This window comes from Sebastes umbrosus, chromosome 18 (genome assembly GCF_015220745.1).
Source record: "Sebastes umbrosus isolate fSebUmb1 chromosome 18, fSebUmb1.pri, whole genome shotgun sequence".
In the NCBI taxonomy this organism is placed as follows: domain Eukaryota; kingdom Metazoa; phylum Chordata; class Actinopteri; order Perciformes; family Sebastidae; genus Sebastes; species Sebastes umbrosus.
Window position 1 is genome coordinate 17,857,877 of NC_051286.1, and position 17,161 is coordinate 17,875,037.

The 17,161-nt window shown below is 38.7% G+C and overlaps 1 long non-coding RNA gene across 1 annotated transcript; it reads left to right on the forward strand.

The window, feature by feature from the left end:
• Window positions 1-14,628: 14,628 nt before the first annotated feature.
• Window positions 14,629-15,969, forward strand: LOC119476681. The gene is made up of 3 exons (XR_005204079.1): window positions 14,629-14,834; window positions 14,943-15,023; window positions 15,733-15,969. It is a non-coding gene; the product is annotated as an uncharacterized LOC119476681 (long non-coding RNA).
• The last annotated feature ends 1,192 nt before the right edge of the window (window positions 15,970-17,161 follow it).

Below are 17,161 nucleotides of genomic sequence, written 5' to 3' on the forward strand. Positions count from 1 at the left end.
AATTTACTGGTGACACTGCAGAAAAGCTTTAGGGCCCCCAGGATTCAATTTAGCTTGTGTTTTGACTGCTTGGCTTATTTTTTTCTTAGAAATAGCATGACAATGTTTTACAACCCTTCATTATCATTATTTCCGTGTCTTTTCCACTTTATTAAATGCACTGGAAACGGCTGAGCATAACAAAGGGAACACAAAGTCAGGAGTAAATTATACGCAGTTTAATTTGCTGATTGGGACAACAAATGCCTATTTTGTCTCGCCAAAATACTGTACACCTTAATTACATTATGTCATATTTCCACACAACTACTGTACACAAATTCTGCATAATATGTCAGTGTAATAACATACTTGGGTGCAATTTGAAGGTACAACTTCTATCTTACTTAGGCCTACTATACACAATTGTAGAAACAGTGCAACATACTGTAAAAGCCTGACTAGTAAGATTTCACAGGTTGTATGATAAAGCCTACAGTGTGTTTCAATAATCTTTCAGTGCATCGTCTTATTATACAGAAATACAACATAGCATTATCCAGCCGATTAGACTGTTGTCAGGCTATTTAACAGGCGTTATCAGTCACTACAAGCCCCATAGATGTGGGTCAATAGGGGCCTACTACACCCACTAGTAGATTTGATCATAAATTCACATGGTACATCACCGAAAGAAGGTATAAAAGAACACGACAGCGACCTCTAGCAACCGTAGTCATTATGACAGGAGCAGAAGCGGAAGTCAGGTGCTGTAGTATAGGCAGTGTGAAAGTCCATAAGGGTTGGTGGTCGGGGACGATGGACGGGACACAAAACACAGGGCTTTCACCCAGGAGACTGGAGTTTGCATCCCTTGTGAAACCAACAATGTGTAGTTGTCTTTGTAGTTATTTTAACCCAAAACACAATGTTTTCCCTAAACTTAAGAAAGTGTTTTTTTTGCCTAAACCTAAAGAAGTTAGAGTTTTACTGCCTAAACCTAATTGTTTTTTTTGCCTAAACTTAAAAAGATGTAGTTTTCTTATCTAAACCTAAAGAAGCCTTTTTGTTTGTGTTCAAAAGGTAACGTTTCATTCAGTTTTACAACATGTTAGAACATGTTGCTTTTAAGTTTCACCTTCACTTTTACAACGTAGTAGGCCCCTATTTACCCACATCTATGGTGCTTATAGTAACCGATAACGGTTATTTAATGGCCTGATAACAGACAACTCGGCAGCAGCATCAGTGCTTATAATGTGCTAAAATGATGAAACATTATAAATTACCCATGTATGCTGTATACAAAAGAAAACATGATGATGTATACTTTGGGTGAAATAATGATATTTAGTGATGGTAAAATACATCTATGTAAGCTTTACTGTATGAATAAATGCTTTTTACATTGTTTGTATTATGGCTACTATTAATCCCCTCATTTTTTGATTTGTCAAATCACTTAATAATTCAACTGTTGGCATTTTTTTATTTCATATAATTTGTCATTAAATAGTAGATCATTTCCATTTTGTTACGTCCAAACCTCACAGATTAATTTGACAAGTTTCCATCCAAATAACATCAAAAATGTCCAGAATATTGGCAAAAATGTCTCATTAACTCTCCAGTCCAGTGCCATTAAAACATTGCAGAGGAAGAGGGCGGAACAAGATGATGTCATTAAAACAGTGCCAGTCAAAAGTGAAAAAACTAATAGGAATACTATACTATAGTTGGAACAGAACAGTTGAATAAATAGTTAATTCTATTCATAACGCCTGTTGTTTAATGCAAACCCACAACACCAATAATTGCCATGTTTTGTGTTGTGTTCTTCCCATTAGTGACAGGCTAAAAAAACCTTAAAGCTGATGAATGCATCAAAGCCAAACAACAGCACATCCATTTCCATTGAGAATATATTGTTGTGCACGGGAACCACAGATTAAGAGCAGGGATGTCCATGTACCCTGAGAACAGTGCTGGTACACCTACTGTATATACCATTTCCATATAGATTGCCTGTCCATCATTTCCATTTTGATATTGCAGGAGAGGCGGGGCTGATAGAATAGACTGTGAAAATAGCAGGGAGTGGGGAGACTTAGAGGCGATGATATGTGTTGGTATGCGATATGGAGAGAGAGAAGAAGAACAGAGTGAGCAAGCATAAGCTATAATATCGACTTAAAGTGGAAGCTCCAGTTGCATATTTAATGCCTGTACCTCAGATATTCTGATGAATTCCAATTTGTTGGCAAAAAAGGAGGAACAGGTCTAAATGTGTTCACGTGCCAAAGCCCTCATTGACCCTGTATGTTTCAAACCTCACAGAACACTAGCATGATGGCTGCTGAGGTGTCACTGAGGTCATCGATTTCATGACTATTGATTTTAATCCGCAGGTGAAGGTGAGAACTGAAATTTTGAATTCACCTCACTTTTTGTAGGAGTAAATATAAACTAATGGTACTGTTGCCACTTAGAAAGTTGAAGCTTGTTAACCTGGCTAGCTAACGTTAGAACTGATTCCTACTAGTTATGTTTCATGTAATGTTATTTCAACACCTGCGGAGTCATTGACAGCTCCTGGACATTAAGTGTTGTGTTTCATTACCCTGTGATTCGAATCACGACACGGAGTAACCATAGCCTCTATATAATTGATGGACAACATGACAGACATCTCAATTGCCCCCTGGTGCCTGGTTGCAGTATATGTTATAAATCCCGCCCCCTCAGTGTTAGCAGAGGGGACAAGGGCCAAACTAAAAGCTCAAAGTACACCTCAAATAAGTTGTTTCTAAAGATTGTTTCTGTCATTTTAGATAGTTCTTATCATGCTGATGTATGCTTAAGTGTTAATTTTTCTGATAAGTTTGGTTTTAATTTGTTATTTGATGCTATAAAAAGGGGGTGAGATGTCATGATTGACAGCTGTGATTCTCTAATCACTAACAAGCTGCGGCCGTGCTCGGCTCGTGATTGGCTCGTGCGGGTGTTTGGGCGGGACCTCGATACTGCGGCCCCCCGATCACTGCTGCACAGACTCTGGCTCCAAATGACGTCAAAATCTCAAGATGGCAGCTACCATATGCGGGATATTTTGGCTTCACTTTTGTATATTGGGAGGAAGTGGAGACACGTCCATCTATAGTCTATGGGAGTAACGTACAGACTAATGTACCATAGGGAGTTATCAAAGCACAGATGGGATAAACAATGGCTAGCAACGTCAACAACTTGCTGGTTAACTGATTTTTCATTTTTAGTGCCCAGACAGATATTGCAGTAGACAGTCAAATAAAACATACATGTTTTTATTTTTGTAATCAGCCTTTAATTTTAACCAAATTAATAAACACCACCAAGTATACTGATTTCTTAGTAAAATAAATTTGAGTTTCAACTTTAAAAACAGTTACTTCAAAGATAAAATATTGATTTTTTAGTGTCACAATTGAAACCCCATTTGTCTTTATTTTGTGTTTTGCTCAGTACTGCGTAGTTTCTTGGAAGCTCACATTTCTCTCACTAGAATATTAAGCTCCTTCCGTTAAGCCCATACGGTGGCTTTTATGTCCCATGCATGTTGTTTTCCACAGATACAGCCTGAACTCTGCTCAGTTTCATGGTGACAATAAAACATGTTGGTTCATGTGTCATTCATGAGAGGTCACCTTGTCCCCAGAACCAAGAGCCTCATTAAGAATCCAGCACTGACCCTCTGTCACCCCAATTATTGCATACATTAATCCCATCACTCTTCCCACTCACACACACATACACACACACACACACACACACGCCAAAGCTTCCCTGCATCAATGGCTTGCTGATTGTTTCTTTTGTGCTAAAATCAATCAGGGCACGGGGTTTATTTGCAGCTTCCACTAAATACGCACTCAGTTAAAGTAATTGGAGTTTGCTATCGAATGGTGTTGTGACTGTCACCTTTACACGTGAGGGAATGTCATATTATGACCATGAGTGCACACAGCATATCTACGCAATATAATACTGGACCATACACTTAAAGGTCCCATATCATGCTCATTTTCAGGTTCATACTTGTATTTCGCTTTCTACTTGAACATGTTTACATGCTGTAATGTTGAAAAAAAACTTTATTTTCCTCATACTGTCTGCCTGAATATGCCTGTATTTACCCTTTATCTTAAACGCTCCGTTTTAGTGCATTTCAACGGAATTGCAACAGAATTGCGTTGCTAGCCAACAGTTTGGGTCCATGTTTACTTCCTGTCAGCTGATGTTATTCACATACACTGCAACCGGAAATAAACTGGGACGCATTTAGAATGTTTACGTTTAAAACCGTGTAATGGTCTAAATATTGTATATTTGTGACATCACAAATGAACAGAAATCCTGACAGCTTGTTTCAAACGCACAATTTCTGAATACGGGCTGTGTATTTCTCCGTATATTGAGGGTTTTGATAGATTAACAGTATTTATATAACACTTAAACCTGCTTTATAATATAAAAGACATGAAAATCTCACTTTTTACAATATGGGACCTTTAATACCACCAGAAAAACAGAGCGACTCTGTCCTTGGTTCGGTTTGTTTGTGCCGTGCATCACTTCCTGCTGAACGGTACTGCTTTTAATCTCTATTTCATGCCACTCAAACTCCTGTTGATAGGATAGTTGTGTGCTGCTTCACACCCACTAAAGCAGTGACAAGTGTGAGTGCGCATGATGTGCCCAAGGTTAAAAAAGAGTCTTTCCCCCCACACTTTTAGCTCATAAAAGCCCATCTTTTTCTCCTCTATGATTCACATCTCTCTCGACAGTCAACAGAAAGACAGATATTCGGTCCAAAAAATGAGGTGCAGAGAGGCTTTCTCTTTAGAGGGTTTCAGAGTGCACGGTGGATGTGCTGGCTGCCAAATACTTCAGAGTAAATGGATCAAATTCTTATCTTGGAGGTTGGATAATTGTTAGCACTCCCCACTCACTCTCTTGGGGTCACTCCTCAGCAAGGCTGCTGGAGATAATTGGCCTTTCTCGGTTTAATGAAGAACCAAACAGAGAGGAGAATGAGTTGTAGGTGCACATACAAATAAACACACAGTAATTCATCCAGTAGCCGTTTTCAAAGGTTGAAAAAGAAAAAATAATGGGGGTTAATTTGTTAATTTGTAGTCTACAGTCCTGGAAACACTATTCTAATGTGTAAAAAACATCATTTGAAAGCATTCTCATTATACCTCTGCATTTGTATTTGAAGTAAGCTTTAATGATGGATTATACTCTAAAAGGCTTTTTTCTGTAACACAAAGAGGAAATTATGTATTCATGTAATTATTATTTGAAAGCAGATAACAAAAAGCTGCAGGATTTTATTATAATGGTTATACTCACAAAATGCAGTATAATTTGTTACAGTATTTACCTATGAGAACATAAATGCTACTTATTATTCCTGCTGTGTTTGAGCAAAGACATAAAATAGAATAAAATGGCCTGGTTATGCCGCGGCAGAGAACTCTACTATGTCCATGGGGACAGACAAGACAGCGTGTTGGTTTGCAGATAGAAAAGTCACTTAAAGGTCACCGCTTCACCGCACCTGCTGCAGAGAACACCTCAAGGAGACGTTGCCAACAAACTGGAGAGAGATATCAGGAAGTGGTAAGACGAACTGCAGGAAGACCTTGGACGGATGTAGACAGCTGACTGTTGACAGTTGCTTTTACTTGCTTTTAGAGCCGCTATTATGACTGCTCACCATTAACATTAATTGCTCAATTTGTCTTCTTTCTTGTTGGAGACTAAGGAGCTGTAAAGGTCACCTGTCAGGGCATGAATTAACTATTCAATTCATGGAAAAGAGCCTTCACAGTTTGAAAGCAATGCTGTTCATCTTGAGACATTTCTTACATTATCACTTTTTAAACACTGAAAGGCATCCTTTACGAAGATTGGAGATGATAAATACATGTTTTATCCCTCATCTTACCAACCTATTTAACATACAAGGACTACCATCTGGACCCTAAGAATAAACTAAGAAACAACCATCATTGCAAAAATGTGATTTTTAAAATCTTTTATTTACAGATTATTATTTGAAGAAAGTTACAGTGAATTTGCATATTGTGTAAAACGTGTATAGACATAGCACACTATCTATCTATCTATCTATCTATCTATCTATCTATCTATCCATCTATCTATCCATCCATCCTATCTCGCAATTGGGTTCTTTTGACTGGGATCCCCTAGGACCTATATTGGTCTTTTTAATTTCAATTCAATTCAATTTATTTTTTTATATAGCGTCAAATAATAACAGAAGTTATCTCAAGACACTTTTCATATATAGCAGGTCTAGACCTTACTCTATAATGTAGAGACCCAACAGCATTAAAGAGCACAAATTAAAACAGAAAACAGTGATATGAAGTCATTAGGAACACATTGATTGGCAAAGTCATGTGAGATATGACAGAAATTACACCTCTAAGGTCTGCAGGGACCCCAGTTGGTAGGATGAGGGTTTTAATGAGTTAACAACCATTAATAAGAACAGCATTTAGGTTTCCAGGCTGTGAAAAATCTGTTGTCGTTGTTGTTGCGGGGGTGGTGGACAGGCATGTTTGATTTTCATGCAGGAGACTGGTTGGTGTTCAGGACCCTTTAATGGCTTCAACTTAACCAACTGTTTAGTTATCTAACCCTAACCATACCGTAACCATAATCTATTTGCCATAACCACGATCTTTCACTAACTTAGTTTCCATGCAGATATAATGTAAAAAGTAAGAATTTGACATAAAGAAAGTTGTCATTGAATGATAAGAAGATAAGAAGTTTTGCCGAACTGTTCAATATTTACATTGTTGTCTGGTGATAGGTTTAAATAAGCTAAGTTGTGTGCAGATACAAATGTTAGTAAGTCATTAATAAATGGTAATGGGGTCTAACTTTCCAACAAGCCTTCAATTCTGCAGTTACTAATGCTATTAATGACATTAATAAATGGACATGGATCTCTCAACTTCCTAGTAAGCCATCAGCAAACGTTATGTGCATTTCTGAAGGTTAATAAATCAGTAATAAACAGTTTTAACAAAAGTCCACCATGTCTGCAGCTCTATATTTTGAAAAGTTGTTAATAAATAGATTTTGGTCCGGATACTCTGCAGCCCTTTTCCAGAAGGTGACACCGAGGTCAGACTACACAATATTTTGGCCTTTCGAGATGGTCACTGTGCCATATCAGGCGATCAAAGAGTCATAAATTCTTGCCGTGACTTGGCAGGCACACATGGCAGACATGTTGGACCCTGACCAATCACAGCTAGCCAGATACCAACTTCTCTGTTCCACTTGACAGCAGCGACAAGGTCATTCCTCTTTGCTTCGAAGAAGAAGAGCCAAATTGTGTGTATGCTGATACTGGCATACAGTATGTGTTCAAATTGTCCATTGGCAAGAGCTATCTTAAAATACAAAGCAAGATGACAAAGACCAGGCTGGTGACCAAAAGTGGTTCTTATTCATGGTTTATTACTAATCTAAAAAGTCTTAATAAATGATTTATCAATTATAATCATGGTCATCAGGTGATGTATCCTAACGACTTTGGTGATAGCCTTTATTTATTTACTACTTTGGTTTATAACCAAATACCTGCAAGACTAATGACATTCACGTCAGCCTCACAGTAGTACTTTGTACTTAGTGCTAATTAGAAAATGTTTGCGTGCTATGATGCTAAACTAATATGGTGAACACTTAAAAATATTATAATGACTGAATAACATGTTGGCATGCTGATGACATGTTGGCATGCTGATATACTACAAAGTAGGTCTTCTAGCATGGCTGTAGACTCTTGGCCGTGTCCGAAATCACTCCCTCGTTCACTCATTCGCTACTCCCTATCAACCCGATAACACACCAAAGTGTGTAATAATGTGCAGTACCAGAAGGAGGCAACAAAGCCACGGACTTAGGATCAGGCAAGAAAACCACTTAGTTAGAGTAAGGGAAAACGTCATGGTTGGGCTTAAAATAACTACGTAAACTAATTAAAACACTTACGGAAAAAACTTAACATCAGTGTGGAAAACGGTTGTCACGTGACGTTTGGGACTTGACAATTGGCACTACAAAACATGTGACAAACGTCATTAACGTAACTTACAAAACAAAAACACCTGTCTCTAACACCGGCGTCCCGGTTGAAAGTCTGGTGTTTGTTGGACCCACCCACCTCCCTGTGGTATTTCTAACTTTTTATACTACATTTCTAGCTCGGAGCATTGTACGGTGTGCGTAAAACATGTGACAAATAGCAAAAGTCACTTCATAACACTGTACCTTCATGCAGACGTGTAATATTCACGCCTTGGCGAGCCACAACGTGACACTGACATGCTTTCTACCGGTGGACAGGTGGGTCTATTACACGCTTTGCCATGAGACTGGGCTGATATAATAGACACTCAACAGGCAGTATATGAGAAGTAAATTGTGATTTTGGACAAATCTATAAAATGCAATGCTTTGCATTGTGGAATTGTTTGCAGAAAGTAGAGTAGGTTACATAACATGGACTTGACTTTTTTTTGTTACATTGTGGAATTTTTGAGTGCACTACATTGTGGACAGACTCACAAAGTCAGGGTTTGGACACTCAAATGGTGGGCCGTACAGTAATTATAGTGCACTATGTAGTAAAAATGGAGTGATTTGGGATTTTGGCTTTAATCTTCTTGAGTTGTACCAAATCTACACTGAACACCGTCTGTTGCTGTATTTACTTATTTTTCTAAATGTAGTGTTTACTCAGGGCTGAAGCGTGAAAATCTGAACAGATTTACACAAACAAAGGCATTAGAAACCCATTCCCCTCTGTCACTTTCTCTCGCTAATTACAAACACAAGTAAAAAAGGTAATAAGCCTTGAATAATTTGTGAGGTCTTGTAGACAAACTTATTGTCTTGCCTGTTTTCGTCTTCCCCTCATGTATGTAAACTAAATATTCACTCGACTGCATCGATTAATAAAGAGAGGCCTACTTCTGGATCGTGATAGGCGGAGACGGAAAAGATGGAGAAAAACAAAACATTAAGCATTCATCTTCCGATCCCAATTTGTCATGGTAAGAGGGAGCGGAGGAAGAAAGGGAGCGCCGGCAGCAGACTGTAAAGTGAACGGGTGAAAGGAAGTGTGGGGGATCTGCACGGCTGTGACATGCTGACTAGTTATGTCAGAAATCGCAGCTGTTGGTCCTAATTACCCAACTGTTACAGCAAAGCAAGCGAGGAACTTTGGGGAGCTGGAAAGAGTGTGTGTGTCGAGGGAGAAATAGTGTCTGGTGAATAGATGGAGCATAGAGATCCATTATTCACATTAAGCTTTTTTTTTTTTTTTTTTATATAAAAACAAGCCTGAGGCTCTTGAAGGAAAAAATGCAATTATTCATTATCGCAGATTCATCCAAAATTCAACAAAGCCCCTGACCCATGCAGTGCAGCTCTGTATTAAAGGGGCTTCATGGGAGAAAATCAAACAGCGTTTTATTTCTTTTCCACTTGTAGTTTCATTCTTAAAAGGAAGAAGCCACAAAATGTGTCTTCCTTGAACGCATGGTGCGTCTATTTCATATCAGGGAGTTCACAGGTTGATGGCGATGTGATTCCACACGTGATTACCTGTGGCTGTTTGGGAGAGAGCCCAGGGCCTATCACTGCAGATCAAGAAGAAGCAGTGAGGGGTGGTCTTCAGTGAAGAGTGTTGGTGGCTGATAAGGTGATACGTTGCGGTGCCCTCAGGAGCTTCCTCTCTGCTGCCGCGTCTTCTCCTTACACACACACGCTCACTCTCACAAACACACCCACACACTCAATGTTCCTGCTTATCTCCGAGGAACGAGAGCCACCCCTCTCCAAACCGCACAATCGTTCTGCCTTTTCCCTTCTCTTTATCTCCTCACAGTCATTTATTTGGGAGATGGAATCGGAGCAGCTCCCACAGCGAACATACTGTAGCTCTGGAGACGTATAAAAAGAGGGGAGAAAGAAAGAAAGAGGAAGAACGGAGAATTTGAAAGCTTCGAGAAAAGGAGGTCAAAGCTAGGGATGGTTGAGAGCGAGAGGTGACGGAGTAAAATTAGGGATTGAGGGAGTACAGAGAGAAAGAAGTGGACGAGAGAGGATACAGAGGCTCGCACGCTATGATCACCAACTTTGTGTTCCACTGATGCTTTTTCCCACAATTTAATTAAGTGCTGAGAAGAGGTGACAACATGCGCTGTAAAAAAAAGGGTTATACAAGGACGGTGAAAGTAGTGAGGCAGAGGAAAAGTGTGGATAAGAGGAAGAACGGAGCTGCGGGATTAAACTTAAGGAAAGGGGGCCCGACAAAACTATACAGGAAACAATGGCACATAGGAGAAGACACCATGCTGAATGGGTGCACACAGGGGCAAAGAGGTGGAATTGTTTTTTAAAAAAAAAGTAATATATGAGGGGCTGAATCCGGGGAGAGTTGGGCTTTCTCCAGGAAATACAACCCAGACTCATATTAGAGTTGGCTGTCATTTTTTTCCCTATTTGGCCTATAATTTTGGGCAGACTCACCTCCCTCAGGCAGCCTTAGAGGCCAGATGAAATCTCACGCTTCTGTCATCGGCTGACAGAAGGTTATAAGAGGGGCCTAAAGCTATCTGCTACAGTAATGTGCATCCTAAAATCAGGGGAGCTGTCATCAAGCATCTACCTTGTTAAAGTCATCTTGATTAAGATGCTGAATCTCTACCTGCACTCAGTTTCACAAGTATGTTGTACACATGATTTCACTCATGGCTACAAGTAATTGGGTAACACTTAATTTTACAGGTCCACAAATTTCATGGTAATTAGGTGATAATTAGCAGGTAACCTATTTGAAATTTCTTTGGAATTACTGCCAAATTACACCAATATTTACATCAAAATTTATCGAAAATTACTTTATTATTAACATCATTTAATAATTATATTCCGCTATTTTCCAATAGCTGGTTTCTCTTTATTTAATACATTTCCAGGAAAAGAATACCATTTTCATTGATATGCTTTATTTCCATGTCTGCTTATAAATAGATAATAATTAGCAAATAACTTATTTGAATTATCTCAAAAAACTCCCTGAATCATTACATTAGCTACCAGGTTACAATGTAGACAATAAGTCACACAATGGTGAGATTTGTGCCTGATCAGAAGTGTCTTATATTAGTTTTGGTTTTCAAACTCCGATGAAGAGCAGCGCACAGCCGCTTCTCAAGCCCAAGGGCTCTATTCTAACGATTACATGCTATTTTAACATATAATGATTAAATAATCTTTCTAATTATGAGAAGATAATCTTACATAATGGTAAGCCAGGCCAAAAAATACTATGGCATATAACCCTCTGTGAACCACAATCTGTGATTAGTTAAATATTGCACCCAATTCGACTGTTATCAGGCCAATAAATAGACATTATTGGTCGCTATAAGCGCCATAGATTTGGGACATTATGGACTTACTATGACTACTAAACTGTAAAAGTGAAAGCAAAAAATTAAAAACATAATTACAACTTATTTAGGTTCAGGCAAAAAAACACTTTGTTAAGTTTAGGGAAAAACGCATACGCTAGGTTCAACGCTTGTGAACACATTGTTGGTTTCCAACACGTTCTCCCGCATTGTCACGCCCCTTGGTGTCACTTTAAGATTAGGCAACAAAACCACTATAGTTAGGTTTAGGAAAGAACTACATGGTTGGGCTTAAAACTACTATGTTCCCAAAATGTTGAACTGCTCCTTTAATGCGACTGGCTTGTTGTGCATGTGCAACTGGTTTTGCCGTCTCATTTTTGGTTCAAGCTGTTAAAAGTAATTTGGGGATCAGGTTAGAGAAAATTAAACTTGAAAAATAAGATAATTAATGCGCATCAGTATGCCAGATGCAAACCCTGTAAGTGCTTGGGTTTTCATCATCTGTTAGACACTTTCAGCCTTAAAACAGGGGGAGCGGATCCTCCCACCCGCTCAGAGGGGGATTTTACTCAAATGGTACAGTAGTCTCTGTAGCGCCCAAAGCATGACTAAATAACTTGATGGGTTTTCTGAAATTAGAGAAGATCAAATGCACACTTGGGGGGCCACTAATCCTGTAAACCATGGGACCATATGTCCTTTTACAAATTTCTCTCTTTTCCATCTAATTATGCAATATTTTAAACACAGCTTTCAGACGTGTTTTAATTTGGGAAAATGTCCATTAATATTTTTATGTAAAAAATTATAGGTATTATCTAAAATTCTTACTATATTGTACTTCATCTTCCAATCTTTGTCGTGTTGCTTTTCTTATTTGCTTTCCAAGTCATTATTTTGTTTCTGGTTTTGTAGTTTTGTAATGATAATGGCTCATTATGCTTTATGTTTGTTGGTAGTTGAGAAGAAACAGCTGATACGTTGTTAGAGTTGGTTGGAAGATGAGGGAGAAATAAATGAGAAAATTACATTTTCCATGGAAACATCCTTTTATCTCTTGTGAAATGTTCTGTCACTTTCATGCATATTTAACTGTCTCGCCATCTGACATCTTGGTTTACTAACTCGAAAGTAGAAATTCCACTTCTTAATGAGGCTCAGTGTCTTTGGGAACTTTTTGTTTTTTTGGCTCCCCCGCTCCCTTTGGTGCTTTTCTTTTAAGACACCATATCGCCTCTAAAGTATCTTTTTGGTGCCTTGGTTCCCCTCAGTGCGACACTAGAGAGACTTTCTCGCTCATTCTGCTCAGTTCTTATCAAAACAGTTCCTGTGAACCTCATTTCAAGGACACAGAATTTTAATTATCTTTGTATTTATTGTTTCATGAGCAGCATGGTGGGATCATTAGTGAGATATTATGCTGCTTGTGAGTGATTATATTTGAAAGGAAGAGGTCACTGAGATGGATGTTACACCAAGGTTAGTCTTTTAGGTTTTAATTTCTGTAATTAGCAGCCAAGGCAGAAGTGAAAAAAGTGTGAAAGGGGTAATTTGACATCCTTACATGCCTGTGAAATTTGGAATAGCTAATTAGAATTAGGGGTGTAGTGTGAAGGATTTGACGCCATCTAGCGACGAGGTTGCAGATTGCAACCAACTGAAACTTCTCTCGTGAGCCAAGCGTGTATGACACCTACGTGGCAAAAACGTGAAAACACAAATGGCCCTATCTAGAGCCAGTGTTTGTTTTGTTGTCTGGGCTACTGTAGAAACATGGCAGCTCCATGAAGAGGACCTGCTCCCTATGTAGATACAAACGGCTCATTCTAAGGTCACAAAAACACAACCATTCTTATTTTTCCGGTGATTATACACTAATGAAAACATACTTATATTCCTTTTCTTCCAATGGATCCCCCTAAATGCTACACACTGTACTTTTAAATAGTGATAAGCTGTTGATTTTGGTTTGTTTGATTACTTTAAAAGGACGTAACAGTACAATACTGTAGCTAGAGTGCAATAGAGCAACAAAAGAGTGCTCACAGTGATGCAACAAACTATAACAGTAGAACATATCGTATTGACAAAACAACAAAGAAGTGAATATATATAGCATATTTGTTGAGCAATCAGCCATTTGCAGCTTGTAGATCAGGTCTACAGATCTACATTGCCCTGCATAAAATATGCCCATGTGTGCAAATGTGCTGTGTTGGCTCCCCACGTTATTAGATTTAGAGGGAAGATATGCAAGTTTATATAAATAGCTCTTTGTGGTGGCAAGTATAGATAATGTTTGCATTTGTTTTGCAGTTACAGAAAATTTGGAATCCTCAAAATTGCTTTTCTTAAAAGAAGTCTTCACTAAACAAACTAATAAAAAGCCACTCAGTGTAATGAAACAGCCTCAATTATATTATCTGTTCTGCTGCAACAGCAAATCTTGAAAGCATTGTCATAAAATGACACCTCCCTTGACAAAGTGTCTAGTTACACCCTTTAAAACACAAGGCTGTGGATTTGAAGCAACGTCTGTGCACAGACGAGGAATGTACCATATTTTCTGTAATGCATGCATATGACATTTTGTATTCCCTGGTTTATTAGTCTTTATGACAGTCTCGAACCAGCTTCGCATCAAGAACTGTTTCTAGTTTCGGAGAAAAAAGAATTAGATAACTCAATCGCCCCTTTATGAATTAAACATCGATCGGGGAATAACGAGCTGCGTGTTTTCAGAATGTGCCTACGATGCACAAAGGCCATATTAAAATGATATGCATTATGCTTAACGTACACTTTATGCTATGTGTGAAGCTCTTTAAAAGTCAAACAATCATGTCGAATGCGTGAAACATTTGCATATTTGCCCTTTCATGGTTTTCTTTCGCAACCTTGAAAGAAGTTACATCTTACTTTTATGCTAATCTCTTCCACTTGCACACATTTCAAGGGAAACACACAAACACATACACGCTAACCAACAAACAAACAAACAAACAAACACACACACCATAAGTTGTGACTGACAGCAGAGAGGTTATGAATCCAGGCACTGAAGGAAGCGTGCCTATTTTTCTTTACTCCTGCAGGGTAGAAAGAGGGAATGATGAAAGGAGAGTCGTGTACCTGTGGGAGGTCAATATCGACACAACCCCAGCTCGGAAAATGACTGGCCCGAGGAGCAGAGCAGTTGTTCAGGGAGAAGCCAGATTGAGTACATGGCAGCACTGTAACAGTAATACTGTTCCAAGCCTGAAGGCTCTCGGTCACTGCTATCAGTCCTCCAAGGATCCCCGCTGAAGGTGCTTTGCTGTTTCATGGGGCAGCAAAAATGTAACTATGATATCTGTTTACAGATTTCAGTTCAGCGACAAATACAGAAAAGTTTTAGAGCTAGAAGCTTAAACAACAACAAGAAAACCTCTTGCATTCTTGTTGCAGGTATTTTTCTGTCACCATGCTGCTGGTCAGAAGTGGCATCTATCAACTGAGCCAGGGCAACCACAGTGCAGGATGGTCCAGGTAGGTTAAAAATCTATAAACTATGACACCAGGAACACAAGACAAGCCAAAGTACCTAAAGCCAGCGTTATAACCAAAACATTTGTGAATGAGAAACACAACCAATCATGCTCTTGTATACAAATGTATGCAAATGTGCTGCAGTGTTTTATAGGCTTTTACACCAATGGGGCAAATTGCATGTTGAATTTATCTAACAAACTAGACACAGAAGTGAAAACAGCACAGTGGTTCCAATAAAAGATCTAAAGCAATAAAGGCCGCTGAGGCAGTTAGGCTGTTTTCATACCTGTTTAATGCAGTTCAAACTAACTCTGGTGCATTTTCCTGGATGGTTTTGTGATAGTAGATTATCTGTAGGATTTTTACAACCCTGTCTCCTAAAGGTTACGTTCCCATATAAAGAAACTGAATAATACGTTTCGAGGGAAACATATTTTGTCACGGATTACCTTTGTTTGTGACGTATCACAAATACGTTTGTAATGATAGTCCAAGGAAGTCCGCTTAGTGAGGAGGTCGGGGTGGATGGACGGGTCAAACAAACATAAGACTTTCACCTAGGAGGCCACTGATGTGAAACTAAAAGTCAACGTTCACTTATTTTAATTTACATCCATAGCTTAATGTAACAAACAGTCATTTTAAACCAAATTATGATGTTTTTTTCTTACTAAACCTAACCCCCTCTCCACCACCTACTGGACAGACAGCGGAACTCTTTCTCTAACAGACTGATGAGCTTCGCTGTCACAAGGACCGATACAGGAAACATTTCCTTGCCAAAGGGATAACTCTCTACAACACCTCACCTCTGTCAAACAGAGAACTCTCAGCTTTTTAGTTTTTTGTCTCAACCACACTCCACTCTGTTTTGCTCCTGCAATAATCTTGCACATGTTGAATTCGCATATCGGTTTACTGCCTCATTTATTTTTTATTTAAAACAAAAAGTGTAGCTTGCACACTTTGCCAATGTACACTTTTTATGTTAGTTGTAGTAGTCTGGTATATTTATAGTGTATTCTAATGTATTCTTTATATTGTGTATTCTATAGATATTATCTCTAATGTTGATATGTACATTTTATTTACTGTTCCAGTGCGTTGCCTGGGATCAATAAAGTACATCTATCTATCTATCTATCTATCTATCTATCTATCTATCTATCTAGTACTTTAGTTTTGCATTTTTTGCTTTGTTTTGTTTCAATTTCCAACATTTACCAAGTGTTTCAAACTGTGACAGTTATCTGGGAGAAAATGTTTTTCCCTCAAAACACAATGCGGTTGAGAATGCAGTTTAGTTTTATGGGAACGTTATTTTGTAGGAGACAGCTTTGGATTTTTAGCATGATTTGAAAAGTTAAATCAATATTAAGTCCATCTTCAGTCTAGCTGTCAGTCTTATAAGCATCAGCAAGTGACTGCAGCGATTTTCCATGTTCAATCAGAAAGAAACAAGACTCATGGTACATGTCCACAGGGGTGTTTTTTATCGCAAATTCGGATCACCTCCCAGCATTGGACACTTGATGGGCTGCCACCAGACACAAGGCACCTGATTGGATGAACGCTTTCCTTCGTGGGCTGCTGCTCCCAGCTTTCAAACCGGAATCAACATGGCGGCTCATTTGGAAACTTTCTTCTCTTACATTATGAAAATAGTTCACCGAAATGTGTTTCTGAAAACATTTTACGCGAGAAATTAGCTATGCAGTTGCTGAATCTGTCTTTATTTTAGATCGACAACGTTTAGTTTTAAAGTTTCTAGGGAGTTTCCAGAGGAGGCAAATTGTGCCGGATGCCCCTGATTTGCATAAAGCAGCTTCGACCTCAACTTTATGCAAACGAGGAGCAGGCAACGTGAAGGTCCATCGCCACGCAACAAGATGCTCTATCTCAACAAAGAGAAAAAAACGACACTTTTCCACAACACAATACCACCAGTCATATAGTATTTTTTTAATAAATGTTTGACACATTGGGAGAAAATTAGCAGATTTTTATAAGATCTTCCAGCAAACCTCCTCACACTGACGCCAATATGATGCTTTTTCTTGTAGAAAAAGTGCACAAAAACTGTTGAAATGTAATTCTGCAGCAACTAATCAATCCACCAACACAAAACCTGTGAT